The 23,968-nt window shown below is 48.1% G+C and overlaps 1 protein-coding gene across 1 annotated transcript in view; it reads right to left on the bottom strand.

Annotated features, from left to right (window-relative positions):
* Window positions 1-23,968, bottom strand: part of LOC144157727 (uncharacterized) — a 159,782-nt gene that overhangs the window by 127,119 nt on the left and 8,695 nt on the right. Inside the window, exon 2 of the mRNA XM_077688508.1 lies at window positions 20,825-20,878. The gene's annotated coding sequence lies outside the window, so the exon portion shown is untranslated. The remainder of the gene's footprint in view (window positions 1-20,824; window positions 20,879-23,968) is intronic.

Here is a 23,968-nt window from a genome sequence, read left to right as displayed (position 1 = left end):
CGGTCTGGTGCGATGACCGCTACGTTAACGGGGGGGGGGTTTCCCCTCCACTTTCTGGGGTATTTATGTTAAGGTGTGTTTTTTCTGTGCTGGGGCTTGGTAGGCAGCGCCACTCCGACTACACGGGGTGAGGAGGCCTTCTTTTTAACCCCCGGGCCGTGACTCGAGTGTCTACGACATGTCGACAGTGGTCGACCAGCCTTGAACCCTCTTAAGCTTCCTAGGGCACCAAAACTGCCAGAACACAGGCCCTCGCTATGCATGTAGCGAATCAGAATAGGAAATGAGGGGCTCGTTGAAATAAGACAGAAATAAGGTTTGGCAGTCCAGAAAACCTCGGAAAGCAAAGGGGAGGATGGGCTTGGTCATTAAAACAGATAAAAAATTTAGAAAGAAAAAAAGAAAGAAAGAAACTGGAGAAAAAATGCCCGCCAGGTGGGATACGGAACCACGACCTCCAGAATACCGGTCTGGTGCGATGACCACAACACTAGCAGCGGGGCTGCTGTTCCCCTTTACTTTCTGGGGTATTTATGTTAAGGTATTTTTGTTTCCTGCGCTTGGGATTGGTAGCCGGCGCCACTCGGACTGGAATAGGTGAAGGGGACCTTCTTTTTAACCCCTGCGCCGTGACTCGAGTGTATAGGACATGTCGAGAGTGGTCGGCCAGCGTTGAACTTTCTTATGCTTCCTATGCCACCATGACTGCCAGAACAGTGGCCCTCGCTATGCACGTATCGAATCAGAATAAGAAATGAGGGGCTCATTGAAATAAGACAGAAATAATGTTTGGCAGTCAAAAAAACCTCGGAAAGCAAAGGGGAGGATGTGGTAGGTCATTGAAAAAGATAAAGTATTTGAGTATAAAGAAAGAAAGAAAAAGAGAAAGTAGGAAAGAAAGAAAGAAAGAAAGAAAGAAAGAAAGAAAGAAAGAAAGAAAGAAAGAAAGAAAGAAAGTGGAGAAAAAATGCCCGTCAGGTGGGATTCGTACCTACGGTCTCCAGAATACCGATCTGGTGCGATGACCACTACGTTACCGGCGGGGTATTTTCCCCTCCAATGACTGGGGTATTTATGTTAAGGTATTTTTGTTTCCTGCGCTTGGGGGTGGTAGCCAGCGCCACTCGGACTACACGGGGTGAAGGGGACCTTCTTTTTAATCCCAGGGCCATGACTCAAATTTCTATGAGATGCCGAGAGTGGTCGACCAGCCTTGAACCCTGTTAAGCTTCCTATGGCACCGAGACTGCCAGAACAGAGGCTCTGGCTATGCATGTAGTGAATAAGAATAGGAAATACTTCAGGGGCTGGTTGAAAAAAGACAGAAATAAGGTTTGCAATCAAGAAAACCTCGGAAAGCAAAGGAGAGGATATGGTAGGTCATTGAAACAGATAAAGAATTTGGAAAGAAAGAGAGAATGTGGAGAAAAAACGCCCGCCATATACGATCCAAACCCACAACCTCCAGAACACAGGTCTGGTGCGATGACCGCTACGCTACCGGTGTGGCTATTGTTCCCCTCCACTTTCTGGAGTATTGATGTTGAGGTATTTTTGTTTCCTGCGCTTGGGGGTGGTAGCCAGTGCCACTCGGACTACACGAGGTGAAGGGGACCTTCTTTTTAGCCCCCTTGCCGTGACTCGAGTGTCTACGACATGTCGACAGTGGTCGACCTACGTTGAATCCTCTTAACCTTCCTATTGCACCAAGACTGCCAGAACAGAGGCCCTGGCTATGCATGTAGCGAATCGGAATAGGAAATCAGGGGCTCGTTGAATTAAGAGAGAAATAAGGTTTGGCAGTCAAGAAAACGCAGGAAAGCAAAGGGGAGGATGTGGTAGGTCTTTGAAACAGATAAACAATTTGGAAAGAAAGAAAGAAAGTGGAGAAAAAAATGCCCGCCAGGGGGGATCCGAACGTACAGCCTCCAGAATACCGGTCTGGTGCGATGACCACTACGATACCGGGGGGGGGGGGGGGGGGGGTTTCCCCTCCACTTTCTGGGGTATTTATGTTAAGGTATTTTTGTCTTCTGCGCTTGGGGGTGGTAACGAGCGCCACTCCGACTACACGGGGTGAAGGAGAGTTTCTTTTTTAACCCCCGGGCCGTGACTCGAGTGTCTACGACATGTCGACAGTGGTAGACCAGCGTTGAACCCTCTTAAAGCTACCTTTGGCACCAAGACTGCCAGAGCAGAGGCCCTCGCTATGCGTGTAGCGAATCATAATAGGAAATCAGGGGTTGGTTTAAATAAAACAGAAATAAGGTTTTGCAGTCAAGAAAACCTCGGAAGTCAAAGAGGAGGATGTGGTAGCTCATTGAAACAGATTAAGTATTTTAAAAGAAAGTGGAGAAAAAATGCCAGCCAGGTGAGATCCGAACCGACGACCTCCAGAATGCCGGTCTGGTGCGATGACCACTACGCTACCGGCGGGGCTATTTTTACCCTCGGGACCAAGCAATCTTTTTTATTACACCAAAATTGTATTTTGTCTCCGAGTCCCAGGTAAGGTGACTGGGGCCTCGTACTCCCAATGAACGTCGTTGCTTGGCGAAATTCTTTGCCTTGCTTCCGAAGCATGCTGATAATTGGAAGATTGGCATAATAAGTTTTCCGTGCCACGGAACTTCAATATTTGTAGTTTAATAAATCTGGTCAGTATTTTTTTTACATTCGGCTTAATCTGCCATTTTAAAAGCGCTTTGTGAAATGCGCCTGTAGGACACTGCTGTATTCTTGGCATGTAACCTTGAGGTAGGCTTGAAAAACTAAGCCTTCATCGACCGGCGTCACGTATTCCACCGCGATATAAATATTATAATTCGGGGTAATATTGTTTAAAACAGCCGCCAAAGGACACGTCACACAGTCGGTTTGATTTAGGACCTGACCAATCTCAATTAACCTGGCCCATTGAGTGAAACAAACGTTTCTTATAACAATATCAATAATTGGAGGCTAGAGCACTCTTCCTGTGTACATTTTATGCAAAGGTCCGTCATAACTGAATGAGCTCAACTTTGTAAACATTGCCACCGTAGGGCCAAGGGTAATGAAGCCAGCGCTTCTGTACAAGAAGTTGTATCTGACCCAGGTATGTCGCCGTCCGGACGAGGCTATATTGTGCTTGTGTTCTTTTAGTGATGCGGCTTAAATATGGTCATGCGTCACGAAGAAGTGAACAGAATGGCCGTCTGACAGTGCAGCCCACATTAACGCAATAGCAAGGGTGACCTAAAAAAGGAGACGACTGGAGACACACAATTGGTGACACTACTAAAATTGTTGCTTTTAAAAAAGGGATTAACGCCATGGAAGTAGCGACAAGGGCAGACAGTGTGAAAAAAAATCTCAAGGCAAATACTTTATGTCTATTATGAAGCTCCAAACTTTCGAGTGCGACATGAGGGCATTTAAGTAATAAATTTCTTTAAAACTGATCGCGGTGCTGTTCACAATGTTATGGCTTAATTGAAGACTCCGCAAACCCTGAGTGAGTTCACTCCTTGACTGGTTCTTTAAATATCGCGCAATCCAAGTGGGTTCATAAAGTGTAGATCACTGGAAGAAGCGGTGAATGAGTGATAGACTACTTCCGTATTTCTCGGCGCTTGGTGGCTTCATTCCGCTTCGCATACGATACAGAAGTAATTGCTCGCAGTGCCATGCACTGGTTTTCGCTGAACACCAGCTACACTCTACTCGAGCTTTCTAGAGCATAACGGCCGGTGTAACTTTGCATATACAGGGAAGTTAGTAATTTCCTTGTAATGCCGTCGGTTCCTGCCACCGCAACTTTCGTGCCTTTTGTGAATCGATCGAGTTTTTGTAAAAATTGTTTAAATCTTTATTGTACCTAATTTTTGACAAATACCCGCCGTTCAGTACGTCTTAGATGGCTCTAACTGCGGTGCGTAGCTTCGTTGTATTTATTCCGTGCTTCCGTGTTTGAAACAGTGCACGGAGAGTCTCTTCTGTCGAATCGACGATAAGGGAAGTCACTGCATTGCGCTTTTGTACGCCGGCCAGGGTTAGGCTTCCTCTTTCAACAAAGTAACATTTTTTTGGAAAGTGCGCATCCTACGGAACAGGTACATTGCTCGAAAACTCTTAATGTGACGCAACAAAAAATGACCCATCCCAAGCAATGCATGGGCAAGATGTCACCAAGAGATACTCACCTGAGGACTGATCGACTGCAAAAAAAAAACCGTGTCGATGATGAATACAGGCAAGCACACGTGGTAGGCGTGTTTCGAATAGAATATTTTTTTTTTCATATTATACCATGTTCTCGAAATGCGCTAGCTCACGGATTTCAATTTAAATTTAAAAGCTTTCATAATTTTAACATGTGCTCTAGGACCTGTGGGCGCAACCGCTGCTTTATATATCAAAATATGAAATTATACACAGCAAAGGGTATTGTAATTGCAAAGATATCCCACAACAAAGAAATATTTTGTGGTGTTACCTGAGAAGAAATGAATAAAGAAGCGCGAAATTTCTGAAACTGAGCATTTTGTAAAGCAACGCCTTCAACCTCTACCAGCCAAACGTTTCGCCGTGGCGCTCGCCACAAAAAAACTCCCAACGCGGCTGAGTGGGGGGAGGGCGCAACTCACTCACGGAGCACAATGCACATGGAGCGGCGAATGGCCGCTATTACCCAACGTTCCCCGCACACCGGAGCCTGGTCATCCCGGCCGGCTGGTCGGCGGGACCCATCCCGTCGGCTTTGTTGTGTGCTTTACAAACTGTTGCTTAGGCCCTGTTTTGGAGCAGCTTCGCAAGGCTTGAATAACTTTGTTCTAAAGCACCTCCTGGGTAACCCGGACCCGACGGAATTCAGTGGTTTAACAGACAAGATACGTTAGGGATACGTTTGCAGGGCAGGAAAACAAAATTTAGACCACACACACACATGTGGCTGCTAGAGAAAGGCTACCTTTTCGTCCCTGCTTGCCACAAATGTGACACCGTTTTCTGAATTGTTCAGTACCGATTCGGTTGTGTTTTAACAGGAATAACGAAATTGCGAAAAGAGCAACTGGTTCTGATAAATACCAATTAGAAAAGTTCATTCAACTTTCTCGCGATTCTCAAAATTACCCATCTAACTTGTTTAAATAGGTATAAATGGGAATAAATGAGATCACATGCTGAATTGTTTCGGTATCTGCACTTGAATCCCTCGGAGGTGTAGCACCGAGATGGTACATCAGGATGGCTAGATTCCGGTATCCCACTCTTCGAAAGACGCTCGTGTTCGCTCTCTTTCTTCCCACGCTCCACCTGGCTACAGCAGCGGCATCCGCTACTCTCTACCCCGCCTGTGGCCGACGCTGGAGCGTTCGGGATGCCGCCACCGCCGCCAATTCCATGAAACGATGGGCAGAATAACCGGCTTCAGTCTTTGTAATCTCATGTGTGACAATTCAAGTGACGTCGAATGGGAAATTGTTGTGGGTGTCGTTGACAGCTTCGCTTTCGAACAACCTTCGCAGCGTGGATTGGAGCCAGTTGTTTTATATCCTGTCGACATATCTGCACTAGTACCGCACTCAAAGATTTGCATCTTAGCACGGCTTCCGTCGTGGCTGCCTTGACTATTAGCCAACTAAACGTCCCTTTTGCAGCCTTGACAAGCTTCATTCACCGTGCATGCAGGGACACGGGCAACGCCATCTTCCCATCTTTACGAGCGGGTAAGATCCGTGTGGTTGTTCTGGGGTGGTCTAACGTGACATAGTAGCGACTCTATTTGGAAAGCAGGACACCTATACATTGGGAATCGCTTATGACTGATGGCCATAAACTCAAAGAAAGAGCAATGAAAAGAAAGTATCTTAATCTCTTTCGCGAAGTGGCTTCCTTTGGGTACAAAGCTTCAAGGACTGACCCAGTGCCCTGTCCTGAGCAGGCTGTCCCAAACTCACGTGTACAGCGTGTATTATTACGGGGCAGTTCCTCGATTCATTGCATGTTTCCTTTCTATTCTCCCGATTTCCCTCGAGAAAATTCCGGCTCGTGTCATCTAGAACTCATCATTCGACCGCTGGCGCTCATACGGACTGCGTAAATTCATGCGTGACAGAGCACAATGTAAACTAAACATGACCAGCCACTGATATCAGACTACGAGAACATTGTAGGATACCACGAAAGCCAGGTAGGTTTACAAGGGTCAAGACACGGTGGGCGATTCGCGAAGCCGGGGAAAGAATGCAGACAGGCTGCAAACTGTTACACCTTTGAAATGTCCTGATGTCGCGGTAGGTTTTTTTGTCCATGCGTGCATCGACATTGGTGACACGCGTCTTTGGAGACTCCAACGTGCTCTCGGATTCCTTAATCTCCGTGTTGTTCACCAGACGGCCTCGCCTACACAGAAGAAGCCTTTCGAAGGTAGCTACATCACCTCCGGGCAGCGGTGCATCATTGTCTCTGTCGGTGAATATCATCGAACGTTTGCGTGTTACATACGTGTCGAACAGTTTGTTTAGTCAATTCCTGAATATTCTAAAATTTGTTGGTAGCGTTCTCGTTCGCGTCATTCAGTAACCTTTAACTGTCTCCCATTTCCATTATTTTTATTTACCTCTCGTTCATGTTCAAGTGCCTGCACCGTAGATCGCCTCTCGAAATATAGGGCTCTGTTGTGTTATTAGCGGTGCTGTTTAGGCTTATGGTTGGGCTGGCGAACGTGCGCAGGGCAACCTCGCCGAAAATTGGCGCCATCCCGCGCGCCGCCTCCGCTTCAACGTTGCTGTGTCTCATCGTGCTCAGTTCGCGCTCGTGTCGCCATTTCCCGCAGGAGCGATATAACTGCACAAGTACTGTCTTGGAAATCTGCGCCAGAGTGGATCACTCTATCGCTTGTTTCGACAAGTGGTGCAATTTTTACGGCGCAGAGAGAATAATGCCAAACGAAAGACACCAAAGGCCGCGAAGCGATACCGTATATCTACTTCCAAATTAGCGTTCCGTACAAGCCCAACGGTTGTAACGAAACTGGATCAAACATTTTGCAAAAACGCTCCTCCGGCTGCGCCCTCCGCTACTCGTTGAGCTTCAACGCAAAGCGTGTGTTCACGCGTTCATGGTACGTACTCTAATGGCGGCGTTTCATTGGTCTTTGTGGGACTAACGACGGCACCATGCTGAACACTTGACGCAGCCCCGCAGCATAACCGCGGAAAACCAGGCAGTGCGTCCTCGCATAACCACGCATAAAGTTAGCCGAACCAACAATACGCTAGGTGTAGCCGCCAGCTTCGCTGTTTGCCCAATCTTCGCGCCACTACTGCGAAGCTGCTCAAATTTTTAGGGTATTTGGGCTACACGTCTACTTCTTTCCACTTCTCTTGGCAACAGCCGCAAATTAGAGGACCACGCCGCCGTCGTCTGTGTCCAGTAGGGGCGATAGGTTTGTTTCCTCACCAGGGCTGACTCTCCAATCTTCGTGGAAGTGCACCCTTAGGAAACGGTGACAATTTTTCCACTAAGGAAAATAAAAAAAACATTTCTCATTCTGTTCCTGATTTCTGCCGTCCGCAATAGGACATGCAATGTGCGAGCATTGAGGAAGAGGAACACCCCCATTGAGGAACACCCCCAGGACATCTCACATAAATTGTACCTGTTTCCGTACCCCGGTTAGCGTTTTCGCAGTGACCTTTCTCGTTATACATCTTCTAGCTGTAGTTTAACGTGGATTGTATGTCTTGGGTGCATTCGATGGCAATTATGGATCAAGAGTAAAATTGTACCGTTGGACTGCAGGCTAGGCGTATGTAGTTACAAACTGATTTAGTGGGTAAGCCAGAAAAAAAGAAGAAAGCGAGACAGTTCAGAAGAAAAAACCGCACCGCATGAAGAATGCGGTACAGCTCAGACGGAAAGAGAGAAATAACTTTGGAGACAATTTCATTTGGAGCGAGAGAAAGCAGAGAAGCGGAAGCCCTCCAACCAGAATGCTCGAGGGAGCCAGAAAAAGCAGAGTGAGAGTAGAAGGGACGCAAAACAAAATGGCTCCATTCCGCGCTGTGAAGGTGGTGGGAAAGCAAAGCTATAAACCATACCCACAAAAATTGCCCATGAGGTGTAACTTGAATTCCCAAACGTAGCTCTACAAAGAGGGGAACCAGAGTTTCTGCCAACCGTTTCCTAAAATTCGCGGCCGCGGCTTCCCGAACGCAGCAGGCATCGGCCACGGCCGGACTAGAGCGGCGAACGCCGCCGCTGTACCCATGCGTCGGCGGAAAGAAAACGTAAAGGAGTGTCTTTCGAAGGGTGATGCAGCGGAACCTAGCCATCCTGGTGAGATAGCTCAGGGCTACACCACCGGGCGACACAAGCGCAGACACCGAAACAATTTGTTGCGTGGGCATAGTGATTCCAATTCAGAGCGATATAAACTAGTCAATTTAAATATACGTCAAGTGTGTGTGTCCTTTTTAGTCCGTCTTGCGTTTCAAACAGCACAATCCAACCGACGATATATAAGCACCTAGCCTGCCACCAGGCGCTACTCCAGTTTAGTGTGTTTGAGAATTGCGATAAAGCTGAGAGATCTTTTATAATCGCTGTTTATCAGCACGAGTTGCTCGTTTCGCCTTTTGTAATAACTATTGAAATACAACCGAATTGGCATTCGCTAGTTTATAGAACGGCGTCCCATTCATGGAAAGCAGTGAGCAAAAATTAGAGTTTTTGTAGCGGCTAGATGCATTCAAGCCGTGCAAAGGACGCGTGCAATGAACGCGAAGCTGCGCCAAAACAGGCCCACAACAACCGTCGCTAAAGCAGAGGAGACGTTCGACGGAATGGGTCCCGCCGACGTGCCCGCCGGGGTGAGCAGGCTCCGGGGCGCGGGGAACGCTGGATAATAGCGCCCATTCGACGCGCCACCTACACAGTACATCGTGAATGATAAGCGCCCTCCTGCTCCTCAGCCGCGTCGGGAGTTTGTTGTGGCTCACGCTACAACACCGTTGGCTGGTAGAGACCAAAAGCTTTGCTTTAAAAGAAGCTGAGACTGAGTGAGAATTACGCAAAGTAGAACTGGATATCTTAAAAGCGCGACTTGAGTGTCAAAGTTCCAAATCATCTCCGCATCGCGTGGTCGCCGCATGCAACAATACTGGCCGAAGAACTTAACGTAATGAGGTGAACAAGTGCTCAGAACATACCGAAATTGCTCAAAAATGCACGAAAATGCAGAGACTGGCGAGAATGGCGGCCATTTAAACTTACCGCTTCAATGCTACCTGTGAAATTTGTCTGGGAGCTTTAGCAGCAACTGCCGGAGTGACATAACGAGAAGTAACGCTTCCGAGTTATTCACTGTGCCCAGTGTAATCATACGGCGGTTGTATGCAGCAGCTGCAACGTGACCCGTCAGTTTTGTGCTCAGACATTGAAGCGAGAACATCCAACCGATTGCTCAGGAGAGCTTAAGAAAAGCAGCAAAGACCGTTTGCGGATGCCATCATGACATCGGGGCCCAACATCCTACATGAACATGTACTAGGGGCGCTTTAGTGTCTGAAATAAACTATGGCCGTTTCGCGAGGGACGGATATCAGCCCATTTATTGAGCAAGTCGACCTAGTTCGGAAAGTCGACCAAGTTAGAAAACTAGCCCGTGTTTTGAGCTGACGGCAAAAGTAGGGGGTTTTCTGACGACAAGGTACAGGTCTTGAGACCCCCACGGAAAGTTCGACGCTCTCCGCAGGGAAAGTTTCAGTAACTTTAGCAGTAATAAACTAACGACCAATTGTTTCGGTAGAAGAACCGGGTGCTGAGGAGCCAGTTTCGACGTTTAAGATGAAGGCGTAACTAGGGCCGTGGTAGCCCGAGCTCAACCAAAGACGAAGCCACCACGTATCCAGCCCTTCAAAGCTCCTGGCCCTTCTACTCAGTCGCCTCAAGAGAAAACCTGGCTCTTACAAGTAGTCCAGCAGTTCATCCGCGAAACAAGAAGCGCCAGGTCGAACCCCTGCGAAAAATCAAACCTCTGTCGTGGCGTTCTGCTAACAATAAAGGACGAGAATATCGCCATCAGCAGTTCCCAACCATCGAAGACAAACCGTTCCAAAAACCGGCACGTGATAAAATAGTGGCTAGGCGAAGGAACTGACTCTGAAGTAATTTTGCGAGCCTGGAATTACAGCCGCTGTGAGTATATATGCTCGCACCTTCGCTCAATATTTGGAAATGGGCTAGAGTTCCGCGGGGACAGCTACGAATGCGGTCGATAGAAACGGGCGGAATGAGTACATTATCACGTCAGGTTTGCGTATGTCATATGAGTGGAATTTTGTAGCGTAAGCTGCACTGACCGAGGTTGAGCAGTTTCGCGTGGACCCAGAAGGGCCGTGCTGCACAAGCGCGCGGGTTGGCTAGGATTAGATTAAATAGGACTGGTGTGGATTCCATTGAATGGGTTCGGATTTGCATTGAATCGGATTGGATTTAGATTGGGATAATAAATTCAATCCAAGTTTAGTACAAGTGTGTAGAGAAATGGATCAGCACATTCGGCGGTCCACGCATTCCAGAGGAGTGACGTCATAGCCGCGGCAGACGCACTGGCGCAGGGACCTGCCCAGCCGTGCAACCCCGTTGCGCACTAGCCAAGTCTGACGCTGCGCCGGAGCCGCTCGATAGCCGTTTCGCGTGGCTCCTGGAGAGTCGTGCTGCGCATGCGCGAGGAGCAGTGACTAGACTAGACTGGATTGGATTGGACTGGATTGGATTAGATTGGAAATCGTTTAAGCAGCTGTACGCATGATAATCAGCTAATTCTGGACAACCTGAAAAACTAAGAATAACCAGCTGAACCTTAGCTCACGCTACGTATGTCCTGCCATAGCCGAGCTTGGCCACTGGTAATTTATTTTTCTCCGCGTTAGCGGGATTACAAATAATTAAAACTGTTCCAATCAATGTGAAAGCTGTCGGAGGTGCATGGCCATAATTGTTGTAGCGCCATTTCACGCTCGCTGCTACCACCCATCAATCTCTCCGCCACCATATCTAAATCCTCTTTTGATGAATATGCAATTCAAATTCCCGCTTTTGCAGTGCTCGCGCGCCGCCTGCCTGAAACTACGTCATCGGGAGTTCGGTTCTTGTGCCGCTTGCGTTAATTTTGTCTGCTGGAGCTGTTTTGCGTTACTTCGAACGCGCAATTTTTTTTATGCCGGGCTGGGGCCTTTCTTCGCCACTTCGAGCGGGTTATTTTTTTTCTTGCGTGGCTCTACCTTTTCTGCGGCATTTTAAACGCGCCATCTTTTTCTTGCACGGCTGGAACCTTTCTGTGTCGTTCCAAACGTGCCATTTGTTTTCTCGCGGGGCCGCTTTTTTCGCTTACTACCGTAAAAACCAACCCAACGCGCGTTCTTAACTAAATAAACACGGGGGCTGCAGGTCATATACACAGATTTTGCTTGAAATTTACCTGCAGTTTTATTTGCCCTAAACAACGCGCCAGTGGTTTACGAAGTTCAAACGGTTCTTACTATTTAAATCGCGTGATTTCAAAGACTAGCATGACGACCTGGCGACAGGTACACCAGTCTCTACTTGGGTCCGTCATCTCTCTGCGCCACGTGATTCCAGCAGTCGCTTGACATCGACCGTTAGTGGGCTACGACGACAACGCGATCCCCGTAAGTGTTCTGCCATTAAAACTGCCCCCGTGCACATGGAAAGCAGTCTCGTTTGAATGACGCGATGTCCCGGTGTTGTTTGTCCGCGCATGTATCGTCACTGGCATCTCAATAGTCCCCCTGTAGACGTAAAGCCTCGCAGGTAGCCTTATCGCCTCCTGACAGTGGTGCATCGTCGGCTCAGTGGTGAATGCCGTACGGAGAGAAAAAACTTTATTCAAAACCCTTGTTAGGTGCATTACGCGTCCGACTGCCGCAGCCTGCTGGTTACCATGGCAGCTCGTTCTGGGAGATATTCTGGGTCTGCAGGTCCGAGCTGCCCAGCGTCTTCTCCCATACGTCGACGGAGGGGATCACGGAGGGGTTATTATGGCCTTCCCATATTAGACTGTCGACTGTGTCCTCCGCACCACACGCAGGGCAATTAGGTGACGGATATAAAGTCGGGTGAATATGGTGCAGTACGAAGCTACATGGCAGTGTGTTCGCCTGTAGTAGACGCCAGGGTCCTTCGTTCGAAAATAAAAATTTCGGTTTTCAACGCACCCAAGCTACACCTGTGCTATGAGGCGCACCGCAGAGTAGGGCTCCGGTAAAATCTTGACCACCTGTGCTTCATTGATGTGCGCCGAAATCCTGACCCCACGGTGTTTTAGGCGCTTCACCTAAAGCTCAAAAGAAGCTCCTGCGTCCGGGATTGAAGCTGCTTACTTTAGGTCAGCATCAAAATGTCTTAGGAAGGATACTTCGTAATCGCGCATTCAAACTACAGTAGTTCTGCAGAGAACAAAAGAAGGGCAAACTGGCGTACTTCGCACCCAGTCCCACATCCTCAGGCGCCTGAACGGTTTTCCTCGAAGTTGGATGTCCTTTACGGTACATAACGAAGCTGTTACTTAACCTTGGCGAACACTTCGTACAGCAGTGAATGACCGCATTCCCCAAGCTCTCATCCGCACCTTGCCATGAGTATGCACCTGTCAGTGATTAAGGCAACGCACCGTCTCTTCAACCTGCCATCCAACCCACCATGATGGAACAGAGAGTGGACCACCCCTTCACAACAGGCAAGGGATCTATGTCTTGAGGCGTGTTGCAACAATAGACGGCCGGAAGTGGGCAACCTGGTCACCGTAATAAGTAAGCCTATGCGTACTTGAGGGCAGAAAAAAACACTTTACCTTACACAGATTCCAGATCTATCTCTAGCTATTTGGTACCTAATCGTACGGCGTTACATCTATTTTTTGTCTTTTGCCCTTGAACACTCCTTCCGTTCCTCCAGCTATACATTTTAACTTCTCTAAACACAGCCTCGGTTACCGAAGAGAGCGTGTGAATAGGTTGACATGCCAGTAAAAGACACTTTGTGTGTTCGTCAAGAAGTGGAGACGGTACGTAAAGAGCGCACTTCCAAATATAATATTAATAGCAAGCTTTTGCCTTGGTAACGTTCACCACTTTTGATTATGCTGATTCAAATACTAGCAAAAGCTTCCGTTAGGTTCATAATCCCAGCGCACGTGCCTCGAAAGTAGCTAAAGCGTGAGTACAGCGTTGCAAGACACACACCTCTCAAAGGCGCTCTGTAAACTAGGAATAGTGCCACGATTTCTCCGGTACTCGCTATGTACAAAAAAATGGAACAGAGGTCGATCATATCTCTTAGAAATCGGAATTATAAGTCATTCTTTATTCAATGCAGTTTAGCGACTTGGGTTTTTAAAGAATCCGAACTGGTGCTTTCGTTTAAACAGGAACTAGGCCTAAACAGGAACTTGAAAGTTAGTCATATACTGGTGGAGCTGCGGCCGGTGTTCGCCATACATTTTCAATGTCCGCTTGTCTGCACAAATGACACCTAGACTACACGTGAGATCGTTGAGGCGCATGAAGCTTCGACACTAGCCGACACGCGTAAAGAAGCCCTGTATTCACCTGGATACACTACCATGAACGTGAGTTTGGTTCATGCGTGGTGCGCACATGCGCGGTGTTTATCTGAAAGGCAAATGAGAAGCTTACTTCTCATTGCTGTGAGAACGTTAATTGCAACGTTTTGTATTATTGTGAAATAAATACATTTTTATGAGAAAAATATTTTCGCTATTTTTTATTTATGGTTGTCGATAACCTCGCTCTTTTACTACCGCGCAGTAAATGCATAAATTTGTAAGGACAAAAACAGCTGTTGTGTTTTCATCGCCTTCTTTATTCGTCTTGTTGCGCACTATTTCGCAGGTATTTCATGCAAACCCGCCAAAGCGTTTGCTTCTATGTATTCTTCAGCCAAGACTTCATTGATCTTACCACCCTTTTCGTAGAGCCTTCCACGAAAAAGAGCTCGGGCATAATTTCTCCTGCATCGTTGACGGCGTGATGACGTAAAGTAAATAGGAGTGTCTGATAAAAATCTTTTGCTGGGAAGGTCTTTCACAGCTGTTACCAAAAATATAATTTTGACGTTTCGCGCGCCAGAGCTATTCATGGGCTGTAAGGCCCACAATTGAGCAGAGCACCGGAATAATTTTGAACATTTAGATATCTTGAACGTTCGCCGAAACCTCGACACGCGGGCGTTTTTGCTATTTGCCTCCGTCTGAAAGGCTGCCCCGCTGCGTGAAACAAACTTGTGCTAACTTGGGTTCGGTAGCGCAACGCGTTCCCCATGAAGTCACCACGACGGGTGAAGGATCTTCTAAGCCGAGGCTTGTTTTTGTTGCAAAGCTTCTTCAGAGGCTGCAGCAGTGTGTTGGCGGGGTTTTATTTTTATTTCAGGATCGCAGCCTTCGCGTCCTTCGACAGCGCTTTCACGGCGCAGTGCATACGCGAGTTTGGCCTTGTTTCTAAAGTTTCTGTTTTCAACGCGCTTCAGCGTGAAAGGGCGGAATTTTCGTATCTAGTGGCCAGATATTGCAAGTTTGACCGTATGTGATCCCTTATGGAACCACCTCAGGGCGTCTTCTCGAAAGCATCTCGTACAGCATGATAATCTTGCGAGACCCAGAACGATTACTGCCCTCTTGGTGATCTTTTGAGTCTTGAAAGAGGAAAAACGTTCCGACGGTGCAACAAGCTTTTACTCATTAACCAAGTAGCTTAACATTAAATTTCAAGTTGTTACTTCAGGCCTGATGTAGGGCCACAGCGGCCGATATAAGGTTAAAAAATTGTGGTTGATCCATCTTTCATAGGAATCAGCAAAACACGAAAGAAAGGGGCCTTCACAGGAGCAGGTGAATATTAAAGGAAACTCCTTCTTGTGCGAAGGGTTCGCGAGCCTGACCCCACCAGACGAACTGACGCCGACACGCAAGAAACAAAAAACCGGGGAGGGTGTGTCAATTCACGCGCGTCCCCCGAACACGAAGGCGGTGGCATCGAGGCGCCAACTGTCGGCACTCATTAGCGTCATTATGCGCTATTTCGCTTCGCCTCTCCTAGACGGCGCGCACCATCTGAATGAGTTATAGGGAAGGACATAAGGCGCGTTCGTAGCGTTGCTCGCTTCTGGGTTCATAGAGCAGTGCAACAGGCGCTCTGAACCGAGACGTGAGCAACGCTACGATGCAACAGGAACCAACGTAGCAATGCTTAAACTAAACTTAGAAAGAGTTCTAAGTAGTGAGAGACTTAGAAGGGCAGAGTTCCCTATGAAACATTGCTGGGAATTTTAGACTATGCGAATGTTGGCTCTGTTATTCGGATAGGTGTGGCCATGACGTACAACTGTTGCAAGACGCGGCTAATAGTAAATAAGGTTGTGGGAGAAAGCATAGAAGTACAGCTCTCCGTACGCCAGGGATGGCCACTGAGCCGGTTACTTGTTTGTCTGTACATTTATTCACTCTGGTAAATCATTATACGCAGTGACAGCGTAGCAGGATTTTCGCCGCGTGGGGCAGGAGTTAAACTCTTAGCCTATGCGGACGATACTGCTGTTTTTTGTTCAGATGTCGAAAGCACGAATGCGGTAGTGGAAATCGGCAAACGAGCCTGTAAGGCAAATCAGAGTGCTATAAATTGAAAAAAATGCCTGGGGTTTTGACATAGAAACTGGCCATAAACCCCTAGCATCTTCGCTAACATGAATTCGATCAGTACTCGGGCAAAGTACCTAGGTGTGCCTCTGGAGTTTTATAAAAACAGCGATCCGTATTGTAGGAAGGGAGGCGATGTAACGAAAAAAAGGGCAGAAATGTGAAAAAGATGGGCTATATCAATATTTTCAAGAACGACTGTCTGTAACCTATTTTTGTAAGCAGGTTGTGGTATGTCCTTTAAAGGGGCACTGACACAAAATTTTGAAGGCGAGATAACTTCGGAGGTAGATTGGTGGGAACACATATACATCATCTGCAAAATATCAGCGATGAATACAGCCTAGAACATATTTAAAATCAATTTTGAAGTGTGCGAAACGCAACCGAGCGGCCAGCAGAGGACCACGCGCAAGTGTAAATAAACAACATCCAAACACGTCACGAGTTTGTGTTTGCCGCTTCCGCACTGCCGGCTCGCCGCTCCAATCGGAGGGCCGGAGGACGGAGCTTCTGCTCTCGAGAACGAACGACCCGATCGTTGGCGGCGGAGGCGCCGTGATTTTGTCAGCTCATCGGGCAGCTGGCCGCGACCAAAGTTCTACAGCAATTCCAGGCACTCTGTTTCTATTACTGTTTATTACCATTGGATGCGGAAACGCGCCGGAGGCACGAAAAGCCCACTGAGCAAGCCGCACGGTCGTTGTGCAGGCGGCGGCCACGGCCGCGATAGTGGCCCACGCCGGCGCAAGTAGCTCGAGTGATGATAGCTTGTTACCGCTGCACGAAATTGTCCCCAAGTCCCGACCATGGTGGCTTACATGAGAAAGGAGTTAATGATGCCATGGCGGGTTGCATTAAAAATTGTCATCTGCACCGCTTACGAGAGCGGCACTCGAATATCCGCCGCAGTGCTAAGCCGAACACATCTGTAGGCGGACCTGTAGGCAGACCGGCCGGCTGCTCCCAGCGCGCATCTTGCCACCCACCGTCTCGATCGTCGCGCGTCGTTCGTTAGCCACGAGCGGTAGCATTTGCACTCGCAGCGCCTGCGTCACATCCACGGTCGCTTTTTAATTAGGCGCCTCACGAGATCAGTACGGGGGGGGGGGGGCATTCGCAGAAACTGCCGTAGATGCGGATTCGACAGTGCTACGGCGGCTCTGCTCTGTAACTGTAATATCCCTCCGACGGTCACGTGGTCAGCTTTGTTCACACAAAATCCACAAAATCCATCGTTTCGCGGCACTCGCTGAAACCGAAACTGCGACTGGCCGCATTGAAAATGCCTCTAATTAAACAACCGTCGCACGCTGAAGCAAATGAGGTTTCTACAGGTTATAAGTAGGTCACTAGCTACTTATCGCAACAAAAAAACAAGATGCAAAATTTTTGTGTCAGTGCCCCTTTAAGTTCTTCACTGTTCCCGAGCAAATGTTCAAAGACTGCATCGTGTATTCGCTGTGTTTATATGGGGGTCCAACTCGGAACGGACAAGCCGGACAAACTTGTTTCGTAGGGTCCGGGACGGAGGTTTGGGACTAGCACACTTGTTTGCATGTCCTATTTACCCACGCTGAAACGTTCCGTATATTCGGAATTATGGGAATGCGGAGTACATTCTTACCAAGACACAAAGCCGCCAGAAACAAGAACGAAAGAAAACAAGAACAAGAACCTAAACAGTGCATACCTGTCGGAAAATGTGACACCTGTTTTACGTCTGTATGATCACTAGAACCGCGAAATCATTGTTCGTATGAATTCCGTATATACGGAGTATACGGAAATCATACGGAGCGTGATTTCGCTTCTTATTGAAGATAAAAACACCAAAACTGTGCTAAACGTTCATATTTTGCGAACTCATAAGATTCCTCTGTTTGTGGTAGTAATATCTACTTTCATTACGTTTGGGGGCGTAACACTCCGTATGAACTTCTTATTCGTTTAATTGCGTACCCATGGAACGTTTCAATAGGCTTGTAAATCGTTTCTTGTTTCTCTGCGATGTTAAGGATCCAACATTAAGAAATGTCTGTCAATTGCGCTTGGGTAGGGCGTTACCGGATATTAAAGTAACGCCCAATGTTATACCTGGCGGCCTACATGGTTTTATGGGAGAAGTTGTACTCTCATGCCGTTTCTTTTCTTTTCTTCTCTCAACTTTCTTTTGAATACTTGTGTCAAGTAAATAGGAAAGTTGTATAAAGACGTGTGTGATGTAGTCCCTTCTGAACCATTGTACCGATTGATTTATGGAGTAGGAAGGGGTAAAGATTTGCTTTAAAAAGTTGAGCTTAAAGGGACACTGAAGTGATATGTAAACATTGCGGGATTACTAGCGCAAATTGTAATCCGGAGTCCCCAGGCCATGTTTCGACCACTCTGGGCGCGTTTACGCGATTTTATTTAGTAGAAAAATTATTTCGAAAATGCGGTCCTCCTCCCTTTATGCTCGCCCATTTTCTGTGCGTTTTCGTGTGACGTCGGGAAGAGCCGAGCTCGCAATTGGCTGCGCTACTGCACGGCTCCCCGACCTTCAGACAGAGTCAGTCGGCCCAGCGTTTCGTCCGCCGGCCGTCGACGGGTCGTCGCAATTCGTTCGCTCAGTTGAAACGAAGCCAGGACACGTCTGTGAATGGAAGAATGTGTCTTTCTTTACTTGGTTAGTTTTTACACTGTATCTAGCTCCAAGTCAAGGTCGCTTCACACAAGCGCTGCACAAGCGCACATGCGACGCTTCGCTGACTGGTACGCCAGTAGGAACATAAAAGGCCTATTGAAGGCGGGAGAAGAGTCAGCGAAGTCAATATGGGCACTAAGGAAATTAAACAACTGATATTTTTACCGTACAGCGTAAAAATAGGGTGCGGGAAGCACGTTTTTGCGCTGGGCGAACGAGCACAGCGGCCAGCAGCACGACCACGCATCTGCGAACGCTTTTCCGTCTAAGAAATGCAATTGCTAGACGTGAGATATTGTGGAAACTTGGGGGATGCTTACTGCACGAGCGCAAAACAACCAATAGTCACCTAAGCAGCTAGGAATGCTAAAACGAAATAAAAGTGTAAACTGGTTATACATTATATACCTTATATTTCCAAGGTCGGCCGCGCTCTCCTGTGGCCGAGTGGTTTGGAGCGCTAGGTATGTCATCGTAAGTGTTCTGCAAGTCACAAGCTCGAATCCACGCGGGTACGTGCTTTTTTTTATGAGTTAACTTTTTCGTTTTGCGCCGACGTTTTCTACACAGCGTTCATGTGTTTTTGGGTCGCAACGTACATTGCTGCACGATATAGTTCACAGAACGCGCGCAGGCTGGCACTGGCGCGCTATCGAGTTCTCGTTGGCGTGCTGTTGCCATAAGCACCGAATGCGTGCGGGCAGTGGGCACAGGGCAGTATCAACAGACCCTTGGCCTGGTGAGAACACGCTTTTTACGATACAGGCATGAGTGAGGCAAGCTCCAAATATGGGGAAAAAGCACATGGCATTTGAGCGTCTGCGGGGACGCAGAGGGCGTTCATGCACTGCGTAGGCCTCTGCTAGTGAATGCTACGATTCCAAGCCATCCCGGGAGGCTTATCTTATGCATTTTACAGCCGACAACATGACAGAAGCGCGGTACGATGATTACTGAGATATTGAGAATTCCCATCCAACAACGCCATCGGTTGTGTTTTACAGAACCGAAACCAAAACTGTTTGATTGCTAACCTTGGGAATCGTCCAATCGCGGTGCCCCATAGGCATAGAAAGTGGCCTATGGGCCTCGAGTGCGGCCGCCGCAAACCGCGCATGGTAGTTTTTCTTCTTTCGCGCTTTGTAAAATAATTACCGATTTGTCAACCGGATAAACGATGAAAAGTGCCGTAGTTTGAGTCAGTCTACGCAGTGCAAGCAAACCTTGACAAATTCACTTCAGTGTCCCTTTAAGTAGGTACCTCCTAGCGTAAAGACCTTTTTCTTCAAACTGCATACTTCAACCCTCTCCATTAAGACGTGGATAGGAGAAAAAGACTTGTTCGTTCAATGGGGAGTTGCCTGTTTGATATGCAAAAAAAACTGAAACAATTGAGCATGTATTTATCGATTGTTGGGATGCTGTGTGCCTGTGGGATGTGCTCCGACTCTGAAAAAGCGTCTACCTGTGGATGCCCAAGGCATAGAGTACTTGCTGTTGAAATCGAGGATGGTATGCCACACGACCTGATCATGCTTGTTGGAATAACCTCTATTTGGAAGGCAAAAATGTCCGCAAGGTACTCTGACATCGATGCGCGAAGCGCGGGACAGTATTTTAGAGAGGCAATGAGTGCATACGTGGAAAATCAAAAATATGTGTCGAATCCGCCCGAATGTCTTGCAGAGATGGAATCCTTGGTACCCCTAAGGAGCATTAAACATATTCCATCAACTAAAGTCTTGTTTACGGTTGTTATGAATGTCTGAATGTTCTGTATGTGCCAAAGCAGGCAATAAAAAAGGTTAGTAGCGCAGTTGGAAGAGCACCAATACTAATATGAGCAATATGAAAGGGTACACAGGAACGCATAGAAAACACCTTCAGACCCAGCTATGCGTAATACGCAGTGGCCGCCGCCGGAAACAAACTGGAAAGGGGATGCTGTTATAACAACTGTTCCCATCTCCGCTGTGCGTCTTATCGGCTGTCGGACGATACCATATTATCGGTGAAATGACGTAAGCTGCTGTTTTGCGGAAATTCCAGCGTGGTGGGAGTGCCAGTAGTTAGTGGAAGCCCGCCCGCCTCTCCCCTTTGATTTTCACAGTGCCATCCGCGTATTGCTTCGAGTCTATTTCGAGGCTGTTTGCCATGCGTTCCTATGTTCCCTTTCATATTGCTCATAATAGTACCTCCCGTTCCGGCCACAGACTCGTGGGTTCGAAACCGAGCGCCACCGCCTCAATGACACTTCTTGTGACGACGTCACTTGCGTGGCGCATATCACGTCACCAATATCGTTGTTTACCCGGGCAAAAAAACTTTCGTGTTAAAAGCAATACTTTCACCATGAACAAACACGAAACCAATTCTGGAGAGCAGTGAAGGTGAATGAAAGTTGTCTGTGAGCTTACCCTCAGAGGCCACGGACATTTCAGTCATGGTGGCTGTTTTTCTGCGGGCGTCACCTATGAAAACAAATTCCAAGAAGTTTGTTTAGAGAATGTTGAGTCTGCCTAGTGCGTTTGTTGAAAAAGTAGTTGAAAGAAGAACTTATGCGATGTATAAAAAATCAAGGATCAATTCACACTGTTATATTTAAAACAGCATTCTGGTTCTTCTGTTGGTGTTGAAGGTAGTCTATACAGAAACAAAGGCAGCAGGAATGGACAACATGGCGGAACCTCACTGCTATTTGTTTATTTTATCTCGGGTGCGAAAAACGCAGCACATGAGACGCACTCAATATATATTTTTGTTTCTTTTCAATACACAAATAGGTGCGAGTTAGCGCCTTGTCGAAGAGTAACATTTACCAACTAAAGTGAAGAACGTTAAGTAAAGAACGTTATACTTGGTGTGTGTGGTAACTAAAAGGGCAACTGTCAGTTCGCTCAAGGAAGAGGTCTTTCTGGGCATCGCTTACCGCTCATGCTGCGAAACTGTTCAGCCTTGAATTTTTCTCTGGATAATAACGCTAAAGCAATGGCAATATTTCGGCCTGTTGATTCATACTGCCTAAAAAAACAAAACCAGCGCTTTAGTGCAAGTGTGGGTACGCAAACCGCCACCTTCATGTGGCGGGCTACCCCCGCCTCCATCCGCATTGCATACTTCACCTTGGAGAAGCGCCAACTCCCCCTGCCCAAGCAGTAGGTACACTGCGGCAAGGGCCATGATTTTGTGTGCACGCGTTTCTACACAAGTTTGAGCTCTTTTCCTCGGTTAGGAACAGTATTTCGATAGCAAGTACGGAGGAAGTTTATTGTTGTATCATTGAAGGCGTTGACATTTTCAAGACTGCCCCAAGGAAAAGCACTCGTTACCTCCTGGCAAACCGCAGCGCTTCTAGGGAGAGTGGACATGCGTCTGTTGCCTTGTGACAGAGAAGAGGGCATTGCGGTTATGCCTAAGGAAACGTATCAAGAGAAGGCAAAACAGGCAATATCGAATAACTGCCGCCGGCTGCAGGGTGTCAAGATGGAGCGACTTCAAATTAAGCGAGAAAATTTAGTGAAGAGCACAGCTTATCAAACTTGATTGGCTCGGAGAAGCAAAGAAAAGCACCGCGCTATATTGAAGGTGTTTCTCAGCACGAGAACACAAAAAAGAAGGTTGCCCTTTCACAGTGATCATTCGAGGAGTACGTTGACACAGGTTTTCTCGCATTTTGCATTTTCGTGCCTAATAAGCAACTCATCCTGCTGCTGCTGCTACTGCTGCGTGTTTGCTAGAGGCATAACAATGAAGTGGCTCGTGAAGTATAACTAGCACATCATCCGTTCCTCATATAGTGTAACCGAATTGATTAAAATTCAAGCTATCCGCAACAGAGCCGGAGCGAAACTGACGCTGAGAGAAATAAAGCCGTTCGAACCTGAATGGCATCTACATCGAATTTATGCATACGCGCTGGAGTGCGTAAATGCACGTCCCTGCGTACATGTGCACGCGTGATAGCAGTGTCTTTGTATGTGTCTTTGTATACACGCGTGTGGGATCGCTCGTGGCCACCTGTGTGCGCATTTGCTTGTGTGTGTGTGCAGGTGTGTGAGTGCGTTCGTGTGCATGCGCGCGTTCGTGTTTTTCTGCGTGCGTTTATGTGCCTATGTGTGTGTGTCGTGCGTTCGCGTCCGCGCTTCTCTGTGTGAGCGTGTGTTATGTGTGCGCGTTTGCCTTATTCGTCTGTGGGTGTTATGTGTGCGTGCAGGCGTGTGAGTGTTGTATCTGTTTGTGTGTGCATGTGTCTGCGTGCGGGTGTGGGTGTTGTGCGTGTGTTATGTCTGTGTATGTGAGTGTTGCCTGTTGTTGCGTGCGTGCCTGCTTGTTTGCGCGTGTGCGCGTGCGTGTGTGCGTGTATGCGTGCGCGTGTTCCAGCGTGCGGGTGTGGTTGTTGCGTGTGTGTTATGCCTGTGTATATGAGTGTTGTGCCTGTTGGAGCGCGTTTGTTTGTGCGTGCGTGCGTGGGTGTGTGCCTGTGTCGGGAGTTCGTGCGTACGTGTCTGTGTATGTGTGTGTGCGCGTGTGTGGGTGCGCACGTGCATGCAAGCTTGCGTGCTTGCGTGTGCGTGTGTGTGGGTATGTGCGTGCGTGCGTGTGTTGTCTGTGCGCGTTTGCCTTATACGTTTTGGGTGCTGTGACTGTGTGCCTACGTGCGGGTGTGGGTATTGTGCGTGTGTAATGTATGTGTATGTGAGTGTTGTGTCTGTTGGTGCGCGTTTGTTGATGTGTGTGTGCGCTCGTGCGTGCGTGTAGTGCGTGCGCGCTCGTGTGTGTGCTTCTGTGTGTGTGGCGTGTGCGTGTACCTGCGTGCGGGTGTGGTTGTAGTGCGTGTGTTATGTCTTTGTGAGTTTTGCGTCTGATGGAGGGTGTGTGTTTGTGCGTGTGTGTGTGCGTATGTGTATGCTTGCGTACGTGCGTACGCGCGCTTGTGTATGTGTTTGGCGCGTGTGTGCGTGCGTGTGTTTGTGTGAGCGTGTCTGCATGTGTTGTGTGTGGGCGTTTACCTTATGCGCCTGTGGGTGTTGTGTTTGCGTGCAGCATGTCAGTGTTGTGTCTGTGGGTGTGGGTGTGGGTGTTGTGCTTGTGTTTGTTAATGTGAGCGTTGTGTCTGTTGGTGCGCGTATGTTCGTGCGTGCTGCGCGCGCGCGAGTGCATCCGTGCGTGTGTGTGTTTGTCTATGTGAGTGGGTGTGTGGGCGGCTTTGTGTGTTCGTGTGTGTACGTGTGTGCGCCTACGTTCGGGTGTGGGTGTTGTGCGTGTGTTATGTCAGTGTATGTGAGTGTTGTCTAGGTTGTAGTGCGTGCGGTCATGCATGCGTGCTTGCGCGTGTGTGTGCGCGCGCCCGTGTATGTATGTGTGCGTGTGTATGAATGTGTGTGTGCGTCTGTGCCTGGGCGTGCGTGCGATCGTGTCTGCCTGCGTTCGCGTGCATGTGCATGCGTGTGTTTGTGTAGATACGTGCATGTTTGTGTGCGTGCGTGTGTGTGTGCGAATGTGTGTGTGCGCACGTGTGTGCGTCCGTGTGTGTGTGTGTGCCTGCATGTATCCGTGTGCGT

Source organism: Haemaphysalis longicornis, unplaced genomic scaffold, assembly GCF_048455015.1.
Source record: "Haemaphysalis longicornis isolate Haplotype H1 unplaced genomic scaffold, Haemaphysalis longicornis Haplotype H1 scaffold_10, whole genome shotgun sequence".
In the NCBI taxonomy this organism is placed as follows: domain Eukaryota; kingdom Metazoa; phylum Arthropoda; class Arachnida; order Ixodida; family Ixodidae; genus Haemaphysalis; species Haemaphysalis longicornis.
This window is presented reverse-complemented; position numbering and strand designations above follow the sequence as displayed.